The sequence below is a fragment of the Spinacia oleracea genome, chromosome 2 (assembly GCF_020520425.1).
Source record: "Spinacia oleracea cultivar Varoflay chromosome 2, BTI_SOV_V1, whole genome shotgun sequence".
Lineage (NCBI taxonomy): Eukaryota > Viridiplantae > Streptophyta > Magnoliopsida > Caryophyllales > Amaranthaceae > Spinacia > Spinacia oleracea.
In genome coordinates this window covers 25648850-25671052 of record NC_079488.1, presented here as the reverse complement: position 1 = coordinate 25671052, position 22203 = coordinate 25648850, and the positions used below count along the sequence as shown (strand labels likewise).

At 41.5% G+C, this 22203-nt stretch overlaps 1 long non-coding RNA gene across 1 annotated transcript; it reads right to left on the bottom strand.

Moving 5' to 3' along the window:
• Window positions 1–9824: 9824 nt before the first annotated feature.
• Window positions 9825–12904, bottom strand: LOC110774828 (uncharacterized). Its single transcript, XR_002529588.2, has 5 exons — window positions 12765–12904; window positions 11962–12572; window positions 11836–11854; window positions 11468–11634; window positions 9825–10087 (listed from the first exon to the last, which is right to left on the bottom strand). It is a non-coding gene; the product is annotated as an uncharacterized lncRNA (long non-coding RNA).
• Between the last annotated feature and the right edge of the window lie 9299 nt (window positions 12905–22203).

The window sequence follows — 22203 nt, the reverse complement described above, 5'->3', positions numbered from 1 at the left end:
TCTTGTCTTCAAACTCCATAATGGCATTAAAATATCCCGTGATGATCCAGGCTGTACTAGTAGCAAGCTTAATCAAACTATTCCACAGGGGAACCCTATCAGCTGTAGTATTGAAGCCATACACAAAAGATGCAAAGAAGCTCCCCATAGCTCCCCTTGGAGTAATCTGGCAATGAATAATCTGGCTTTCCATATGTACAATATCCACAGCGAAAGCATCAGAGTCCCAAGCAAGGACAATCCTACCATTCTTATGGTGACAAAGGTTAGAAGTGAAGCACCAATTAGGGCAGATTGTAAGGTACAGATCCCCCATTTTTGGAGCTTTCACCCTGGTTTCTAGGAGGCAGAACAGCTTAATTTGGTGAGAATGAATGAAGCTTCTCACCTCTTTTTGTTTAGCCAATCTGTTCAACCCCCTCACATTCTAGCAAAGGATCTTATCCATTAGGGATAGGGGATCTCACTCCCCTCCCTAATGAGTTCCTGACCCCCTTTGGAGATCCCATTTCTACATCATTGTCATTCTCAAATCCCTCACTAAGAGCTTGGAAGGAATTGTTGGTCACAACAGGTTTGAGAAGCTGTCCCCTACTCCTGCTGAAACTTACAGCTTGTGTAAACCCATCAACACTAGTAGAAGGTTCCCCTGGTTCCTGTGTCTTCTTTGGTTCTATGACTGTGTGTTTCTGGATAGGTTTCTTCACCCATATCTTCTTCATCTTACCAGTAGGCTGCTTGGTGCAATTCTCCATAGTATGGCCTAACCCTTTACAAGTAGTGAAGGTAATATGCAACCATTCATAGTTGACTTTCTGGTCAACTTTGACACCTTTCTCATTGTAAAAGTGAATCAGAGTAGGAAAAGATTGATCAATGGCAACTTCTATCATGATCTTAGCAAACATGAGTTTATCTCTATTCTGTGTTGCATGATCCACCTTAATTACAGTGCCTAATTGTCCTACAATTTTGTCCAAACTTTTCCTCCCCCAATATTTAACATCAAGACCAGGAAGCTGTATCCAGATTGGGAGTTTTTTCACAGGTTCCTTGGTGATGTTCATGTCAGCAGACCAAGGTTTGATCACAACTGGTTTAGAATCAAAAAATACAGCATCTCCATGAAGAACTTTGTGACAGTTCTCCATTGTTGTGAATCGAACAAGGTAAATTCCCTTCCCCACCAATGAGACTTTGTCAACACCTAGTTTCCCCCAAATTCTTCGCACAAATCCATCATCACATGTTGGGGAGGATTAGCACCAATAACATAACACACCACAGCAGATTCCCAGAATTCTACTTCCTCCTTTAATATCATCAAAATCAATTTGAGCAATTACAGGTTCAACAATAGAGGGATTGGGGGTGTTATCATCATTATGGATCAAACTAATAGGGGAACAATCATTATGAATCACAGGGAGAACAGGATCATCTTGATTAAGAGAGGAAATCAAATTCGACCCACTCCTGCCAATTTTTGAATTTGATCGAAAGTGAGGTTGAGAACTCTTACCCCTATGGAGATGACTCAGCCATTCATTGAACTCATGTCTGACCTGTGCTTGTTGTTGCAATCGAGCAAGCCCAGATTTCGGGGTCAAAATCTCATTCTCAGTAATCGGAGTTTCTGGGTATGGTTCTGAATGAGCAGAGATTGCATCAAAATCCACCATTACTGGTTCAGTGTCAAGGTTTTTGTCAATGTTCTTATTGTTGGACGTTTTCTTACTAGTTGATTGCTTAGAATTCCCGCCATTGGAGGTGCGTCGAGCTTGCCGGCGAGTGTTAGCCATGGTGTCGAAGGAGAGAGAAACCCTCTTCGAACCCTCGCGCAAGCTAACTATTTTATTTGATGTCCAGTATTTGCTTGTTGTTTTGCAGTAAAGGTACGCCTCAATGAATTCAATGATGAGGATTACTTGGGGCAAAATGATAAGATGGACGAGCTAGGATATTGCAAGTGGGGACCACTTGCTAACATGCATTGCTAATAATTGCAGCTAGTTTAATCAATGTAATATGTGCGTGTTATTTTGTCAACTGATTGCCGTTAGGTAAATTGCTTTTGGCTTTCGTGCCGAGGGCTTCACGAATGCCCCTAAGTGCGTGGATCCCTCCCTCGAGGAGGTCGATCACTTGAGCCAATTTATTGTTCTGCTTCAACGTCAGGTTGTTGATCGGCCATGTTACTGTACCTCCCCACAGACGGCGCCAAATGTTGTGGGATCTTTTACGGTGCTGACGTGGCACGCGTTCCTCGGAGGTATCAAGTATGACCTGGCACGAACTTCTGGCAACCTGCAAAACAAGAATATTCCCGTAGGAATATTCCCTCCAATGCTTAAGTAAGGTAGAGAGATAAGTAATTTATAGAGAGAAGGCAGAGCAAAGATAGTTCTTAGGTTGGTGGTAATGAATTGAATGCCCCTTTTACCTTGGGAATTGGACTATATATTTTTGGACTTCCCAAAAACCCTAGCTATATGATTGGCTGATCTTTAGAGATGAAGACATGTGTCCTTATCTGGTGCGTTTTGAAATAAAGGGCTTTAAGGTGCCTTTTTAGGACTGGGCCTGTCAAACAAGTTTGGCCTTCGTGCCATTTATGGAGGACATGTGTCAAGCTATCATTGGGACACGACGTCCAATTATTTTTTGCCACATCAAAAATTATAATCGAATCCATTTAGTTTAATTTATTTTTCAGTTGATTTAAACGAATTTAAATTAATTCAAGGTTTAATTTTAGTAAAATAATTAGTATAAATTGAAATTTATAATAATTATAATATTCAAAATTAAAATCCATGAAAACAATTTAAATTATTAATTTTAAAATTAATTAAAATTATTTCCGAACTGAAAATTCAAATTCAAATTCAAAACGGCTCAATCGCAACACGACGAGGCACTTGGGCTTGCGCCCAAGCCCCATCGAGTGCACGGCTAATCGCACGGCCATGGCACAATGCAGCAGCAGCTACACGCAAGAGATGCACCGCTCGCTAGGCGCGGGCAATCTCTCGTGGCGAGGCAGCGCTCGTTGGTGCGCGGAGCAGTGCTCGCTGGGCGACCCAGCTTGCGCTCTCCCGCGCGTGCGCCTGACCTTGTGCCACGCCCCTTCGCCCACCGCCCATCAACACAGCACACACGCCTAGGCTCCTCGCCTCGCGCGCGCGCCATGACTTGGTTGCTCGCTGCATTCGTACCGCACGGGCGACGAGCTCCCTTGCTCGTCGTCGCGTGCCCGCACTATACAACACCCCTTAAGGGTAACACGTAGCTTCCATTGCTTTGTGCGTGCAACATTTATGGGCGTTTTTCATAAAAATTTATAAATTTCAATTCAAAATTAATGACAAATTAATAAAACATATTAATTTCATAATTTTAGGGTGAAAAATCGAAAATTTATTAATCAATTAATTTCCGATTAACATGGATTCAAATCTAGGTCATAAAAATTTAAAATTTAACATATATAACAATTTTTATGGTGGTTTTTAATCATGGATAACTAATTAAATTATTAATTAATTATGAAAATCAAATCAATTCTAAATTATTCGAATTTCAACAAATTAATCATAATTACAAATTAGAATGTATAAGTAACAAGTCTAGGCATTCAAAGTTGTTAAACATATACTGTAGGTCAATCAAAAACTCAAGATTTATCAACAAGAATCGCAAATATTCAATTTAACATCTTAAATTTACAAACCTTTGCGTTCGAAAAACTAAAACCTCCGAAAAGTCATAGTTAGGCTTCGAATTTGGGAATTCAGGGTTTGGCCGAAAAAGAATATTTTTGTCAAAATTTTAGAATGCCTTTTACATGCGGAATTGACAAAAAAAATCACTCGATTTCGTTGAGTAACGAATAAACTGCCAAAAAACTGCGTACATATAATTAAATAAACGCAATTTGCAATTAATTAACAATTACGAAAATTAATTACCCCTTTTAATTCTTTGCAAATTTGTAAAATCTAACCATGTCATGCAATTTAGATTATGAAAATAATAAGAGGCTCGTGATACAACTGTTAGGTTATGATACATATGACAAAACATAAATCATGCGGAAAACCATAATTTAGGTGCATACACTTTGTAGCGTGCCCTCCCTAGCTGCGCCCGAACCGAACAAGAACAAGTCTTTAGGACTCCAAGTGTTGTCCCTCCGTAGATAGTCCACAGCACGTTCGGATCCGCGTTAAGATTGACCAACTAGAATCGCCCTTAAGGTTGATACGAGTTTAAAAACTCGTTGTATAAACAAGGATAGTTGATTAACAAGCTAGACCTTTAACTCGTTGATCGTGAATGCAAGACAAGACCTATTGACTCACAATCAGTTCTTTGAATAGGAAACGCGTCCAAAACAAAGAAAAAGGCTGAATTATAAACTATAATTCGAAATGTAACAAACAAGTGTTTTAATCATCCAGTTGGTTGTTTATTCCAATCAACAAGCTGACTATAAATAGCCAAAAACCAACAGCTACAAGATCTTTAAACGGCTAATTAAGAGTCATTTAAGAGTCTTTAAAACTGGCAGTTACAAGCTCTAAAGCCTCCTAATTCATTCACTAAATTGGAGGTTACAAAGGCTTAAAACTCTCCTTACAAACAGCAATAATCAAAGCTAAGTAATGACTGAATTTAAATTGGGGATTTAAACAAAAATCCCTTTATTAAACCGACTTTAACCAAAGCAATTAAAAATAATAAGTGCGTACAATCTGTTTAAACAAGCGGACCAATGTGATTAAACGGACCAGTTTGATTAACGTACCACCTTGATAATAAGGACCATATAACGAGCTCACTCAATCCAAGTCACCATGCACACAAAATGAGCCATTGAACCCAAATCAGTTTTGGTCCCAATTGCTAGCATAAGACTATCACTTTCATCCATAACCGTATCATCCCCTCCCCCTTTAAAAGGAATTGACCTCAATTCAGCAAGGCCATCATCATCAAGATAAGGTGAAAGATCACCTACATTGAAAGTAGCATGGACACCATAGTCTCCCGGAAGCTCAATCTTGTAAGCATTATCATTCACACGTGCAACCACCTTGTAAGGACCTTCAGCCCTAGGCATAAGCTTGTTCTTGCGTTTGCTTGGAAAACGCTCTTTCCTTAAATGAACCCAAACCAAATCACCTTCTTCAAACAACCTCGGTTTGCGATTCTTATTTGATTTCTGTTTATAAGAGGCATTAATAGCTTCAATTCGCTCACGAACTTGTTGGTGCAGTTTCATCATAGACTTTAACTTAGCATCAGCATCCTTGTGAACCAACTCATCTTTTGGTAATGGAATTAAATCCAAGGGCAAGTATGGATTAATCCCATATACTACCTCAAATGGAGAATGACCAGTAGCATAAGTAGGAGACCGATTATAAGCAAATTCAGCGTGAGCAAGCTTGACATCCCAATCCTTTTGCGTTTTACTTACCAACCCTCTCAATAGCGTTCCCAAGGTTCGATTTGTCACCTCTGTTTGCCCATCAGTTTGAGGGTGATGTGAAGTGCTAACAACAACTTGGTTCCCACCTTTCTCCACAATGTATTCCAAAAGTAACTCAAGAACTTGGAATCTCGATCAGAAACAATAGTCTTTTGAATTCCATGCAAACGAACAATCTCCTTATAATACAAATCAGCCACATTACAAGCATCATCCGTATTGTGACAAGCAACGAAGTGAGCCATTTTTGAAAATCTATCCACCACGACCATAATAGCATCCTTACCTCTTTGAGTACGAGGCAAAGCCACTATAAAATCCATGGATACATCTTCCCAAGGGCGAACTGGAACCGGCAAAGGTGAGTATAAACCGGGTTTGAAAGAACTCTTGGCCATATGACAAGTCACACATTTATTCACAATGTTCGTTACATCACCTAACATTTTAGGCCAAAAGAAATGTTCTCTCAAGATTTCCAAGGTCTTGGCTATGCCAAAGTGACCAGCCAATCCTCCACCATGAGCCTCACGCACTAGTAACTCACGAATTGAATGCTTAGGAATACAAAGGCGATTACCTTTGAAAAGAAACCCATCTTGCAACATGTACTCCCCATAAGCACCAACTGCAAATTTCTCGAATGCAACTCCAAAATCACCATCATCATGATAATAATCTTTTAAGGTCTCAAACCCCAACAAACGAACATCAAGTGTAGCAAGCAAAGTGTACCTTCGTGATAATGCATCAGCCACCACATTGCTTATACCATCTTTGTATTTCGAAGAAAAATGAAAGGATTGCAAGAACTCAACCCATTTAGCATGCCTTGGGCTCAATTTTTGTTGCCCATTAATATACTTCAAAGATTCATAATCAGAATGCAAAACAAAGTGGCTAGAACGCAAATAATGACTCCAATGATCCAAAGCTCTAACAATGGCATAGAACTCTTTATCATAAGTGCAATAATTCAAACGAGCACCCCCTAACTTTTCCGGAAAAAAGCTATGGGACGCTTACCTTGGATCAAAACAGCACCAATCCCCACTCCACTAGCATCACACTCGACCTCAAAAGGTTGAGAGAAATCTGGCAGCGCCAAAATAGGAGCAGCACACAAACGCTCTTTAATCACATCAAACGCCTTTTGAGCGTCCTCTCCCCATACAAAAGCACCTTTCTTCAAGCAACTAGTGATAGGACTAGTAATAGTACTGAAATCACGAATGAAACGTCTATAAAATGAAGCAAGACCATGAAATGAACGCACCTCACTTATAGTTTTAGGATTAGGCCACGATTTGATAGCCTCGATCTTGGACTGATCCACGGACACTCCATCTTTCGAAACCACATAGCCCAAGAATACAACATTGTCAACAAGGAATGAACACTTCTCTAGCTTCCCATAGAGTCTTTGAGCTCTAAGTGTTTCAAAAACATCCCTCAAATGAATCAGATGCTCCTCTTCGTTCCTACTATACACCAAGATGTCATCAAGATATACCACAACGAATCTGCCCAAAAATGATTTAAGCACTTCGTTCATTAGCCTCATAAACGTACTAGGAGCATTAGTGAGACCAAATGGCATGACGGTCCACTCATACAAACCATGTTTTGTCTTGAAAGCCGTTTTCCACTCATCTCCTTCACGCATCCGAATCTGATGATAACCACTTCGCAAATCAATTTTTGAGAACAACTTCGAACCATGGAGCTCATCTAACATATCATCAAGTCTCGGAATTGGAAAACGATACTTGATGGTAATGTTATTCACAGCCCTACTATCAACACACATTCGCCATGTTCCATCTTTCTTAGGCACAAGCAACACCGGAACAGCACATGGACTCAAGCTTTCTCTAACATAGCCTCGATTCACAAGTTCATCAATTTGCTTTTGTAATTCCTTTGTTTCATCCGGATTGCAACGATAGGCAGCCTTATTAGGCAAAGAAGTTCCTGGAATAAGATCAATTTGATGTTCAATACCACGAATAGGGGGCAAACCTGGTGGTAATTCATCCGGGAATACATCCTTGAACTCAAACAGCAATTCGGCAATGGGACTGCCTTCTTTCCAATTTTGGCCTTCAATTGGACTCTCCTTAGCCACGAGCAAATACACCAACTCTCCATGATCAAGAGCTTGCTCAATTTCTCGTTCACTAGCCAACATGGTGAGATTCGGCTTTTTCTTTTGTTTCACACTCATGGATCGAACCGCTTGAGATGACATAGGCTTTAGCACAATTTTCTTGCCTTTGTCTCTCAATTCATACTCATTGCTTCTCCCTTTATGAATCACGTCCCTATCAAACTGCCAAGGACGACCCAACAAAATATGACAAGCATCCATAGGAATAACATCACAAAGAACTTCATCCACATACGAACCCATAGTCAAACCAACCCTTACTTGCTTCGACACTTTTACACTATTACCATCATCAAGCCAATGGAGTGCGTATGGCCTAGGATGGGCAGTAGTGATTAAGCCTAATTTTGACACCATTTCACTAGAAGCAGCATTGGTACAACTCCCCCCATCAACAATTACACTACACTACTTATCTTTCACTAGACATTTAGTATGAAACAACTGATCTCGTTGGTCTAGATCAGTAGGTGAAATTTGAGTTTGTAGCGCTCTAAGAACCAGATTTGTGTCATAAATTGGAGCCTCATACCCTTCCTCTTCCTCCTCATCACCACTCTCATCAAACACAAATACGTCCCCCAACCTCTTTTCCTCTTCAAACAACTCCTCACGACATTCAACAGCTTCTCTCAAGGTCACTACTCGTTTATTTGGACACGCATTTTGATAATGCCCAAACTCTTGACACTTAAAACAACGCACCTTGGACAGACTTGTTTCTTTGGTTGGGTTAGATAGTTTAGGGGCAGCCGTAGAATTACTTGAACCTACGGTACTAGGTGATGTGTTTGGTTTCAAGCTAGGTTCGGATTTAGCCCAAGACTTGGCTTTACTATCCATACTAGACCCTCCCCCATATTTTGCCTTCCCTTGATTTTCCAATTTTAAACAAAGTCCACAAAGAGTGTCAAAATCAGAATATGGATAAGGGTCTACGATATTGGCAATATTATAATTTAGACCCCTTAAAAATCTGGACAGTTTTTGTTCCTCAATTTCCTCAATTTCTCCCATTAAGGACCACTTTTCAAACTCATCAATATTTTCAGCCACACTCATTTTTCCTTGCCTCAATTCGGCAATTTTACGATAAGTTGTTATTCTATGAGTTGTTGGCACATACCTTTTACGTAGCTTACGTTTCAAAGACTCCCAAGAGGTAATTTTCTCCTTCCCTTCACGTATTCTCTTGGATTTCAGTCCCTCGAACCACAATGAAGCCCCTCATCCTAGCTTCAATATGGCATATTTGCAACGCTTCTCATCATCAATGTCCTTGAAATCGAACATTCTCTCTATTTTGCGCTCCCACTCCAAATAGGCTTCCGGATCTGTTCCACCAACAAATTCAGGAAGTTCGGTGACTTTGAATTCATCCATAGCCCGTAGATCACGCCTAGGAGGCCTACTATACCCCCCATCTCTAACGTTCTTCAAGGCTTCTTGGAGATGTTGTAGAAAGTCAGGATCATCAAAATCCATATTTCAGTTTGTAAGAATTACGAACAGCAGCTCTTTTTTTTTTTTTCTTTTTTTTTTTTTTTTTTTTGGGCGGATCACACGAACAGCAGCTCTGATACCACTAATGATACGAGTTTAAAAACTCGTTGTATATACAAGGATAGTTGATTAACAAGCTAGACCTTTAACTAGTTGATCGTGAATGCAAGACAAGACCTATTGACTCACAATCAGTTCTTTGAATAGGAAACGCGTCCAAAACAAAGAAAAAGGCTGAATTATAAACTACTAGTATTTTATGCACGCGATGCGTGCGAGAGTATTAACTTTAGGCGATATCAATTGTTCACAAAGTTCAAAAAAATTATGCATAATTAGGCCACCTTAGAGGATAAGAAGAAAAAATAAAAGTCAATAACAAAGAATAAACATTATGCATAATTAAGCATAACTAAGCATCATTCGATCTGCATTTTTACAACGAAAACCCTGCAATGATAATCGCTTAATTGTGAATAAAACTGGGACATGTTTAGCTGTTAGTCTGTAGGTGTATCCTGTAAATTACATTGTTGGTCTTAGTGATAACAGATCAAGTAAGTAGCTGGTAACAGATAAATTGTTATGGAGATGTTAGAGATAGGCCAACAATTAATGGTTCTTTAATTTGCTCTGAACACACTAAAATGCAAATTCACAATGAAATGACATAGTTGATTCTACTACGTATCCAATAACACATTCTAGTATTACACAAATGGAAGAAAAGTCATATACAGAGTAGCCATATATTATGGGATTAGTTATCTTTATCTACTTTCTTGAAATCCAGGAAGCAACAATGGAGTGAGGGCAACTGTAGGCGAAAAGGTTATAGGAGATGCGGCCTTGTGAGCTGCATATGCAAGTGAAAATGTCCCAACTTTCTCACCTGTTTTGGTTGATGATATTCCCAGCTAAACATTAGACATCAACACCAGCATTAATAAGAGCATAGCATAATGTAAATAAAATTAGAGATAATGTGAAGTGCGGCCTTGTGAGCTGCAAACGTTGCAAATCAACACCATTATTATTTCTAATTTGAGATTAATCAAGCACAACAGCCTAAACATCATTAATTCAAGAGTAAATCAATTACACAAATTCAAACCTATCCAATCAACAAACAACCAACAACATTCCTTTCTCTATTAACATTTCAACCAAAATAACAAAGCTTCACCTCACCACCAGTCCACCATCATAATTTATTCCCGAAATAATGTCTTTGATCCTTTAAAATGAGTTTTTGATAATTGATCAAGCCATTCAGCACTAAAACTCACTAATTTAGCTAAATTCTAGCTGACATCAAAAGTTAACAACCAACTAATCTGGTTCTTTCCTAAACATCTCACTCGAAACCAATAAAGTATTCATTCAGCAAACCATATATGTTCCAGGAAATTCTAATCCCCTTCATGATGACATACATTGTTCTAGAACTTTTGATAATTGATCAAGCCATATTTAGCTAAATTCTAGCTGACATCAAAAGTTAACAACCAACTAATCTGGTTCTTTCCTAAACATCTCACTCGAAACCAATAAAGTATTCATTTAGCAAACCATATGTGTTCCAGGAAATTCTAATCCCCTTCATGATGACATACATTGTTCTAGAACTTTTGATAATTGATCAAGCCATTCAGCACTAAAACTCACTAATTTAGCTAAATTCTAGCTGACATCAAAAGTTAACAACCAACTAATCCGGTTCTTTCCCAAACATCTCACTTAGAAGAATTAGGTTCAAATTTTGAATGGGTTTGGTAGGTTACTACTGTCCACAAAATCTGGTGAGATAATAAATGCCAAATGGCAATAACATAGAGGAAAGGTAAACAAAGAATTGGACAAAAATGGTATGTTATCATTTATCAAATAATACCAGCTTTAAAAATACTGTGTTTTATAATAGTAGTACTATATTTCATAATGACAAAGACAAAGCTAAAGTTTAGCTGCAGAATCAACGTGAGTTGTTCATGCATTAGGTGGGACTCTTCGTCTTTAAGCATATTGGACAATTTTGGAGTCATTATTTTGTAATTAAAAGCTGAAACCCTTGTACATCAATGAATCCACAACTTTTAGGATTGAAATTCGGGAAATCCCACAAATATGAAGTAATTAATTAAAAGCAACTCGATTTAGACCATCATCGATGCAAACCTTACTATTCATCATCATCATCATCAAACATTCAAACTTGAATTAATTGATTAAATTAGCAGGAACTAAGAACGAATTAGTGATGAAATGAAGTTGAAATTAGGCGATGAATCGAGTACCTTTGGTTTGATGGAGAGGAATTGATGGAGTTGTTGGCTACTTCCATGGATTTGTTGGCTACTTCCATGGAATTGATGGAGTTGTTGGCTACAATATTCAGTTCTAAATGTAATGCAGACATTTTTTGTCAACTTGCTGATATTTCACCCTTGTCTCGGCTTTGTTCCTGCAAACAACTAACCACATTTGCATTAAGAATCAACGCGTAACAATAACTGAGGAAAACAGAATTCTGACTGCGAGAAAAACTGCAGAAAATCTACAACAGATAACCTACTGAAATCATTGAAATTGAGTCTTCAGATGAATATTTAATAAGAAATAGTGGGTGCTAGATTTTAATCTGAAATTAGGTAAGATGTCATACCGTTTGATTATTGAAGAGCCTGTTAAGAAATTCAAACAAAAATAGGAAAAACACATCACATCAACAAAATCTCCAGAATCAATTCCAAAAGAAATAAAAATTTAGTAAAAATTGATGAAATCTCACCCGAAATTAATTGCGCGCAAGCTAATTCGAATAGGAAGCTCTTTATGAAGAACTGAGCAGAAATCAACAAATTACCATATCAGAATAAAAACCCTAAAACTGAACTATGTGGCTGTTATTTCAGAATAAATTGGAATCAGCTCAAAGTCCAGAAAGAGGAGTCAGTCTTCACAGGAATTAGCAGGAAGAGAATTAAATCAATTGGAGTATAAGAACTCATTTATATTTTATTCCCCTGCTTCCAATTACTGAAATAAAAAATTAAAATTGGAATTGGAATTAAAACCCTAAAACTGAAATAAAACCCATAAAATTTAAAAAAAAAAAAAAGACGTAATTACTTTGAATTTCAATTGAGCCTTCCTGATGATTTTATGGTTGATCGAAACATGATTTTAGTGTTCGTAGGATTCATGCCGAATAATCCCAATTCACAGAAATGCCCTGGAAATTACATCTTATCAAACATTCAATATTAAACCTGAAAAAGGTAGTAGTGAAAAGGAGCAAAACCTGGGCAAGAACTTTTTTCTTCAAGCCAGATCCTTGAAAAAAAGCGACGGCTTCGGCACCACTAATCCGACCATCATGATCCAAATCAACCCAAATTTCTGAAATTTCTCCATCCAATAAAATACAAACTCCATCAAAATCAAACGAATTGCCAAAAAAAACCAACAAAAACACCCAATTATCGGACGACTTTGGTGAATGGTGGGTTCCGATTATCGGAAAATACAAAACCTTGAAAACCAATTCAGCTAAAGACAGAGAGAGAGGGGAAAAAACGCAAAAAAAACTACCTGAACGCTGATTTGGACGCGATTCGGCGAGGAAATGTAACCCTAAAACCGACGACGATGGGGAAGCGAGGAGTGAAAAACGTGAGAGAGGGGAGAGAGGACACAAATCGCCTCTGAAATGCAAGGAGAGAGAAAAGAGTGCAAGAGATAGGGGCTCAGCGAGCAGCGTTAATCAACCAATTCAAGGGTATGTTGGTAATTTTGTTGGGGGACACGAAAAGTTAATTTACAAAAACGACCTCAGGAGTTGGCTTATATAATAGAGATAATTCGAAATGTAACAAACAAGTGTTTTAATCATCCAGTTGGTTGTTTATTCCAATCAAGAAGCTGACTATAAATAGCCAAAAACCAACAGCTACAAGAGCTTTAGATGGCTAATTAAGAGCCATTTAAGAGCCTTTAAAACTGGCAATTACAAGCTCTAAAGCCTCCTAATTCAGTCACTAAATTGGAGGTTACAAAGGCTTAAAACTCTCCTTACAAACAGCAATAATCAAAGCTAAGTAATGACTGAATTTAAATTGGGGATTTAAACAAATATCCCTTTATTAAACCGACTTTAACCAAAGCAATTAAAAATAATAAGTGCGTACAATCTGTTTAAACAAGCGGACCAATGTGATTAAACGGACCAGTTTGATTAACGTACCACCTTGATAATAAGGACCATATAACGAGCTCACTCAATCCAAGTCACCATGCACACAAAATGAGCCATTGAACCCAAATCAGTTTTGGTTCCAATTGCTAGCATAAGACTATCACTTTCATCCATAACCGTATCAAAGGTACTATTTGTTGTGGGGTTTTTCCGGTGAGATACCTTGGAGGTTTTTCGGTAACTTTTGAGGTTTAAACAAGATTGTATTTTTATAGAGAGAGAAAGTAGAGAGAAGGCAGAGCAGCAATTGCTCTTGAATGTATTGATTGTGACCCCTTTTTCTAGGGAAGTGGGACTATTTATAGTACTAGGTTTTTGTGGGAATGACCTAATATTCCCTTTACATGATTGGCTGGTGAATGGGAGGAGGACATGTGTCCTTTCTCCTTACAATTCTTTGGCCCCTTTTGGCAATAGTGGGCTATTTGGGCCTATTGTGCTTAGTCATTCACTTGGGATACATACTAATTAAGCCCCTTTCCGGGTATAGGTATTATACATACATTTATACACACTTAAATACGTACATTGTAGATACCTAGATTAATACTCATGCTCCGGAGTAGACTTCGTATGATTTCTGCTTAGGGGGCGTAATACGTGCCATGTGTCACATCCTCATTGGTACACGAAGGCATGGTAATTTTGCCCACAACATTTGCCCCTCAAGAAGGGCATTTCTGGAAACACTTTCCGGGTATCGCTTCTTGACCTCTGATTTGCATCTTCATCTTTGGGTCAGGTGTTGAGGTGGTGACACGTGTCACCTTTCTCCATTTTGCCCCTCCCCATATATAGAGGGGGGTAAATTTCATTTTTACGTTTCGTTTTCACAGAGCTGTCTCATAGGCGATTTCCGGCGTATTCCCACCACCATCAGGCGATTTCCGGCCACCGCGAGACTCAACCTTTTCTTCGTCAAACTCTTCCTGTTCTTCGCGAAACTCATCCTGTTCTTCGCGAAACTCATCCTGTTCTTCACCGAGTACTTCGCAGATCTTTCAAGGTTAGTTTTCGCCTTTCTTTCTTGTTTTTGTTATCCTCTCGTCATTTTTCTCTTTGTTAGCGGCCGACCTCTTAGGACTAGGTAAGGGTTTGAAGGTTTTATTTAAGATTTTTCCGCCGTTCATCTTTTGTCGGGGCGGACGTCCAATCGCGTCTTTTTCTTCATTGTTGGTCACTCCTAAGCCGTGCTTCGTTCACTATGCAGAAGGCATGGCTAGAACCAAGCAAACGGCAGATCCTACGCGCCTGCGCTTGCGGGAAGAAGCATCGACACCCCCTAGGGAGAGATATTCTTCCACCGCCCCGACAGCCGACGGAGAATATGCCGAACTCTTTCAAGAGATCGACGAGTATGTCGAGGCGGGGGAGCAAGCGGCAAGCTCGTTAGAGGGTACAGCGAGCCAGGCAGTGGGGGAGTCAAGCGTCGCTCCATTGTCATCGGCCGCCGAGGAGCAAGAGGCTGCTCCCCAGCCTATTAGGCCCAGAGGACGGGAGGAGGCCCAATTGCTTCCGTCCGAGATTCACCCAGACGTGGGCTGGATGCGGTGGCTAGACAGGCACGGGGCCAAGATGAGGGATGACCTCTGCGCGGGGGAAGGGTACCAAATGCGCGTGCCGGCCGGTCTGGACTCGACCGTCAGCCTGCTTGCCGAGGGAGAATTCCCCGTGTATGCCGCATCCATCAAACTCGGCATGAGATTCCCTCCACACCCCTTCGTTGTGGAAGTGTTAGATGGTTTCAACATTGGGGTGGCCCAGCTGACCCCCAACTCGTGGGCTGATATCTTTGGCTATATTGCCAAATGTGCGCTGAACAACGTGGAGCCGTCTTTCAACGCTTTTCTGCATCTGGTCTCCCTCTCTCGTTCCCCCAGTGCCGCCAAAGGGTGGTTTAATCTGAGCAGCCGTGGTACCTACCAGACAGTGGTCGACAAGCTCAGCAAATGGCATATGCGAAGGAAAAGGTGGGTCGTGTTCTACACGGACGACCAGGAGATGTATGAGAGGATGAGCAGCTGGAACTGCAACGCCAACTATATGGACCGTGACGAGCCCCTTCCACCCCTTACTGCCGAAGAGTGGGATCAGATAATGGTCCTGTTCAAGGCCAACACTTACCACTTAACAGTGGACAAGAGTTTCCATGTGCCGGCCGAGTGGTTGCCGCACATTAGCCAGTTTCGGAACGAGGCCTTTCTAGCGGCCGTAGGCTTAGGATATTCCATGACTCGAGGTTGTATGCCAATTTATGTGCCGTTCCGCATTGGTCTATTCATTTTTTCTAACTTTGAATTTCTTTTGTTCACAGAGGAAGGAATGAGCAAGTTATCGGCGGCGGATATTGGGAAGGGCGATATGACCGATTGGATGGCGGACATCTATGAGGCCAAGATGCAGAAAGCCAAGGCCGAGTTGGAGGAGAAGGTGAGTATTCTCTTAGGTTGTTGTTTTTGCAAGTTAAGCTTTTCCTGTCCAGTGTCTACAGTGGACGTCTTTTTAGTGACGAGCCGATATCCTGACATGTGACCCGTGTTTGCTAAGGTAGGCCTCGTCACTTTTTATTGACGGGCCCCTTAGTGTTTTTCCTGCGGTTGCCAAGGTGCGCCTTGTCACCTTTTAAGACGGGCGTCCCCCCCCCCCTTTTTTTTTACAAGTGACTCGTGATTGATAGGGTACGCCTCGTCATTTTTGAGACGGGCGTCCTTTTTAATGGCGAGCCACTATTCTGTGAGTGACTTGCACTTGATAAGGTACGCCTCGTCATTTTTAAGACGGGCGTCCTTCTTAGTGACGAGCCACTATTTAGTGAGTGACTTGTGATTGATAAGGTACGCCTCGTCATTTTTAAGACGGGCGTCCTTTAAATGACGAGCCACTATCTTGCGAGTGACTTGTGATTGATAAGGTACGCCACGTCATTTTTAAGACGGGCGTCCTTTATAATGACGAGCCACTATCTGGCAAGTGACTTGTGATTGATAAGGTACGCCTCGTCATTTTTGAGACGGGCGTCCTTTTTAATGACGAGCCACTATCTTGTGAGTGACTTGTGATTGATAAGGTACGCCTCGTCATTTTTGAGACGGGCGTCCTTTTTAATGACGAGCCACTATCTTGTGAGTGACTTGTGATTGATAAGGTATGCCTCGTCATTTTTGAGACGGGCGTCCTTTTTAATGACGGGCCACTATCTTGTGAGTGACTTGTGATTGATAAGGTACGCCTCGTCATGTTTGAGACGGGCGTCCCTTTTAATGACGAGCCACTATCTTGTGAGTGACTTGTGATTGATGACGAGGCCCAATATTTGACTGTCCTTTACGTTCTTTTTTAGCAAGCTAAGGACGCGGCTAGGGCGTCAGGGAAGAAGAAGGGGACGACTCTGTCCCAGCTGAAGAAGAGAGCTGTGCCAGCTGGCTCGGAGACTCCGAGTACCTTCAAAAAGCCCAAACCCATACCCCGCCGTCTCGTGAAGAAGGACGAGTCGAAGGTTGCTGAGGGGGGTTGCCCTGATGACGATGAGATTGGCGTGGACAAGCCGTCTCTGGTTGTGGACTTGGTGTCCAAATCGAAGTCCGGTGGGCATCCGGACGAGCTGGATGACCCTCTTTCTGGAATCCCGGCCGACGTCCGCTCCCAGATACCTGCGGAGGTGGCCCGCCGAGCTAGGTCATCGGGCGGTAAGTATTATTCGAACGTCGTTCAGACGTATCGAGCCTCCTCTGGCAGTTCTTCTTACTCTCCGCGTCATCCTAAGGCCGTTGTTTTTCCTATAGCCAAAGACAAAGGGAAGGATGCAGCTGCTGCAGAGGACGAGAACGTACCCGCTACTCCCCACTATTCGTCAAAGGATAGGGTGGCTATATGCCGCAAGGGTTTTAAAGCCGTCCCCGCAGAGTATGTTGCTTCTCTTCCTGGCCGCAAGACTGACGCCCAGTTTGGTGCGATCCAGGCCACTCTTCTCGACGTAAGTCTATTTCCAACTTGCTTGTACTTGTTTTCTCTTTTAGAGTCATTTACTAACAGGTAGCTCCTTTTGCAGTTGTTCTGCCGCATGGAATTCTGCAAGAGTTGGAAGACCCGCACTGCTGAGGAACTCAAAGCTAAGGTAGCTGAGTCCACCCACCATGGCGACTATGTGTTCAAATCCATTGAAGAGGTCCGCCTGCAGATGCAGACGACCATAGACCTTCAAGCAAAGGAGGTAGCTTCGTTGAGGTCTGACAAGGCCGAGCTGCTTAAGAAGATCTTGGCGCAGGACAAAGACATGGTGGCAATGGTCGAGGAGGCCAAGACAGCGGCGGCGGAAATACGGACGCTTCAGGACCAGTTGCGGGAGTACCCTCAGGTCAAAGAGGCGGCTGAGGAAGCCGAGCATCTTCGTGGGGAGCTGGAGACGGCCAGATCGCAAGTTCGCACCTTGCGTGAGCGTCTTCTGGAATCCTATGATCAGGGGGAGCAAGCGACCAAGGACGCTGTTAAGCACGCCTGGGAGAGCCACATGTCAGAGTATGATCTTGCGTGGTTCCAGCGGCGAATGGAACACAGTGCCGCTGTGTTGGCTGCTGAGCGTCTTGGTCAGCCGCCCCCTGAGTTTGTATCATCTGATGATGAGGACGATGCGGCCGCTCCCTGATTTGCTTCCTTCCCCGCTCTTTAAAATTTTATTCAAGTGTTCTCGTGCCTAAGGGCAAAAAACAATTATTTTGTTAAGTTTTGGGGCTGCTGGCGTCTGTACCATTGTGCCTGCTGAGCACACAACAATTTCTTTCTTTTTTTTGTTTTTGAATTCTGAGCTACTTTTACACGCCTTTCTACGGGCGTTGTTTTATAAGTAAATAGGTTGTTTTTGATGCTTCTTTTATCTCGCATTTATTTGCTCTTCATAATTTGATTATTCCTTAATCAATAGGCTTAATCAATAGGTATGGTAGCCAAGGTGCAACTGAGTGTACACTAAGCACGTTGGTGCCGCAGGCAACTGAGTATGCGCTACTGTGGTCGTCTCTTTCTTTGGCGAGCGTGTCTATAACGATATTGATTGACGCAAGTCAATCAATAGGTATGATTGCCGCTAGACATGCTCGTCAAATAGACTGGACGGCCAAACGTTCGTGCCGCCTAACTTCTGAGCAAACAACCTTTGTTTCAACGGATTTTTCATGAAATACCCCTCAATTTTCACGAAATTCACCAAATGCCCCTCGACTTTCAGAAATTCACCAAATGCCCCTCACCTTTAATATAATACCCAAACTACCCTTACACTTAACGGACGTTAAGTCGCCGTTAGCTGCTTTTTACTATTTTGCCCTTATTTTTCTTTTGCGCCCTTACCCCTCAACCAACCTCTTCCTTCTTCCTCACAGTTCAAAAAAAACACGACTCTCAAACTTCTTCTCTCTCTCTCCCTTGTTCTTCAACATTCAAACGCCATAACTTCAATATCAATCACTCAAAAAGCTTCAAAATTTAGGTGCGCATTGTGTTGGTGAAGTTATGTCCTGGATTTTCAATCTCAATTGATTTCTTAGAAAGAGATTTTTGGCGAACTTCCTACTCCTAATCCAAAAAAGGGTTGTTTAATTTCCCCCTCCTGTTCCAAACCCACCTTCCAATGTTCACGATGATGAAGAGGACGAAGAAGACGAAGAGGAGAGAGAGAGAAAGAGGCAACGACAATTGGGTCAAGATGTTTCTGTTAAATCCTTCCTTTCAAGGGTTGCCTACACCGAAAAACTCCGGGATCGGCGCGCTGCCGCCTTCGCTGGGGTCGCGGCGTCGATCAATTGTCGAAATCGAGGGACCGGCATCGGCCCCTGTGAACTCCAAGGTTATTAGGGTGGATAATGAAGTTGGTTTTGGATTTGATTTTGGTATTAATCAACAGAATTTGGTGGGTGAGTCTAATTATGAAGTGGATCAAATTGATGCTTATGGAGGAAGTTCAAGTAGGTATGAGGGTTATGATTGCAGCAATTGGTACAATGCTGCTTCATCTGGTGAAATGGCTTCGACGGCGGTGATGAGAGGGGGCGGAGGGCTTTGCTAGTTTGGGTGGGAGGAGGAGAAAGGATCAGCCACCTGCAGAAATTATTGAGGTGAAACAAGATGAATTGATGAAGAATCGCTGCCAATTGGATAAGATGATCACATTCTTCATGGGTTAAAAAACCCTCGTACAAAAATGCACTAAAAATTCAGCAGAAATTACAGTCATTGGACCCACCATTGAAGCATTGAACGCGAGGAGGAGAGAGAAAACCAACCTGGGATGCCATGAAAGCTGAGTAACGCGAGTTGGATTAAATCAATAAGAAGAAGAGGAAGAAGAGGAAACAATCTCACTCTTCAATTTCAAGCAATGTGTAAAAAAGTTGAAGGAAATTCAGGGTTTTTATTTTTTGGTTAGAATTGAATTTGAGTAAGGGAAACGGGAAAGAATCAAAGGATACCCACATAAATTATTGTTGTCTGATATCTTCTGTTTATTTCCACGGCGCATTGTGTTTATTGGGTTGAAATTTGATTGCTTAGGGAATCTTTTACTTTACATGTATTGGGGTGCTGCAGGAACTATGAAGTCTTTTTTGTGTGTTTTGTTGTGTTGATTGCTTTTACCAGAACCATATCTTCATATGGACCGTGCGTACCTTTGAACCTTTTTAGAGAGCTTGTGCAATAATCATGGAGTTTCAAAGATGTTGTCATGGTTATGAGCTATTCAATGTTGCACCGACTATCGGTTATCAATATGCTGATGTTATACAACCTTTATGTTTAGTGCTTAGTGTATAGCAAAGACGAAAGATACTTGCTTAGCATTTGCTGAATGCTTACTTGTTACAAATTAAGTTCAAGATTGTTGGCCACTCTCAGAGGCGTTACTTTGGGTTATGCCGAAACTTAATATATTGGAGTGGTGCCGGTTTGGAAATTTTATAGTGTCTTGTGCCACAGGTTAGGACCTAATTACGGTTGCTAGCCAAATTTTTGAGCAACAATAGGTTAGTTATCTTATTGATGCTTACTTATTCCCTTTTCTCTTAGGTCGGTCAAGGTAATGTCGTCTTGGAAATATTTGGATGCCTTGTGTAGTGCATTGTAGGTTGGGACTTGGGACTGATTTTCTATCGATAGCTAAACTTGCAGATTGTAGAGGAAATAGAAATAATAATTATATTTCACTTTAGGGGTATTTGGTGAAATAAGTTACAATATAGGGGCATTTGGTGAATTAGAAAGTAGGTTAACGGAGGACTAACGACGCGTTAAGTGTAAGGGTAGTTTGGGTATTATATTAAAGGTGAGGGGCATTTGGTGAATTTCTGAAAGTCGAGGGGCATTTGGTGAATTTCGTGAAAATTGAGGGGTATTTCATGAAAAATCCGTTGTTTCAAAGTTAATCGTGCCGCTGAACTTTTGAGCGAACAACCTTTGTTTCAAAGTTGTTGGTGCCGCTGGCAACTGAGCATGTGCTAGGCCCCACTGTGGTCGTCGCTTTCTTTGGCGAGCGTGTCTATAACGATATTGATTGACGCAAGTCAATCAATAGGTATGATTGCCGCTAGACATGCTCGTCAAATGGACTGGACGGCCAAATGTTCGTGCCGCTGCACTTTTTAGCAAACAACCTCTGCTCAAAGTTATTGGTGCCGCTGAGCTATTGAGCGAACAACCTTTGTTTCAAAGTTGTTGGTGCCGCTGGCAATTGAGCATGTGCTAGGCCCCACTGTGGTCGTCTCTTTCTTTGGCGAGCATGTCTATAACGATATTGATTGACGCAAGTCAATCAATAGGTATGATTGCCGCTAGACATGCTCGTCAAATGGACTGGACGGCCAAATGTTCGTGCCGCCGCACTTTTGAGCAAACAACCTTTGTCTCAAAGTTATTGGTGCCGCCGCACTTTTGAGCAAACAACCTTTGTCTCAAAGTTATTGGTGCCGCTGAGCTATTGAGCAAACAACCTATGTTTCAAAGTTGTTCATGCCGCTGGGCTTTTGAACAAATAACTTTTGATTTTAGTTTATTTGTGCTGCTGGCACTTACTATGCCGTACTGGTTGGCCAGCGGCTTGCTATACTGGGAAGGGAGTTGGATAGGTGATCAGCCTACAACTTGGTGCTAATCTGGGCCACTTCTTAGGCTTCAAACAATTAGTCTTGCTGAGGGTTTTTGCTAATCTGGGCCACTTCTCAGGCCGTCATATAATTAGGCTTTGGTTATGCATTGGAGTGTACATTTTATATTCATCGTGCGAGCAATAAATATTACGAGACACATAGAGTAGTATTATTTATAACTTTGCAAGGCGAATTTAGCCGGTTACAAAAGTAATTACTACCCTACTATGACCATTAGAGGCCGCCCCTTGGGCAATGGATCGTGGTAAGTAAGACAAAGCTTAGCACATATCTAGAAGAAATACTTCTTGAGATTGTCGGCATTCCAAGTGCGCAAAATAGGCCGGCCTTGCATGTCTTGAATGCGGTAGGTTCCATCTCTAACCTCATCATAGATCTCGTAAGGTCCCTCCCAAGTGGGCGTCAGCTTACCCTGTTCATTTGCTCGTCCTGTGGACTCCATTTTCCTGAGGACAAAATCTCCCACTTTGAGCACTCTATTAGAGACTCTCTTGTTGTATTCTCTTGCCATCCTTTTCTTGTACATCTGTTGTCTGAGCGCTGCATTTCCTCTAACCTCGGGCAGAAAGTCCAAGGCTGCTTTCATTGTCTCCCAGTTAGCATTTTCGTCATACAGCATGAC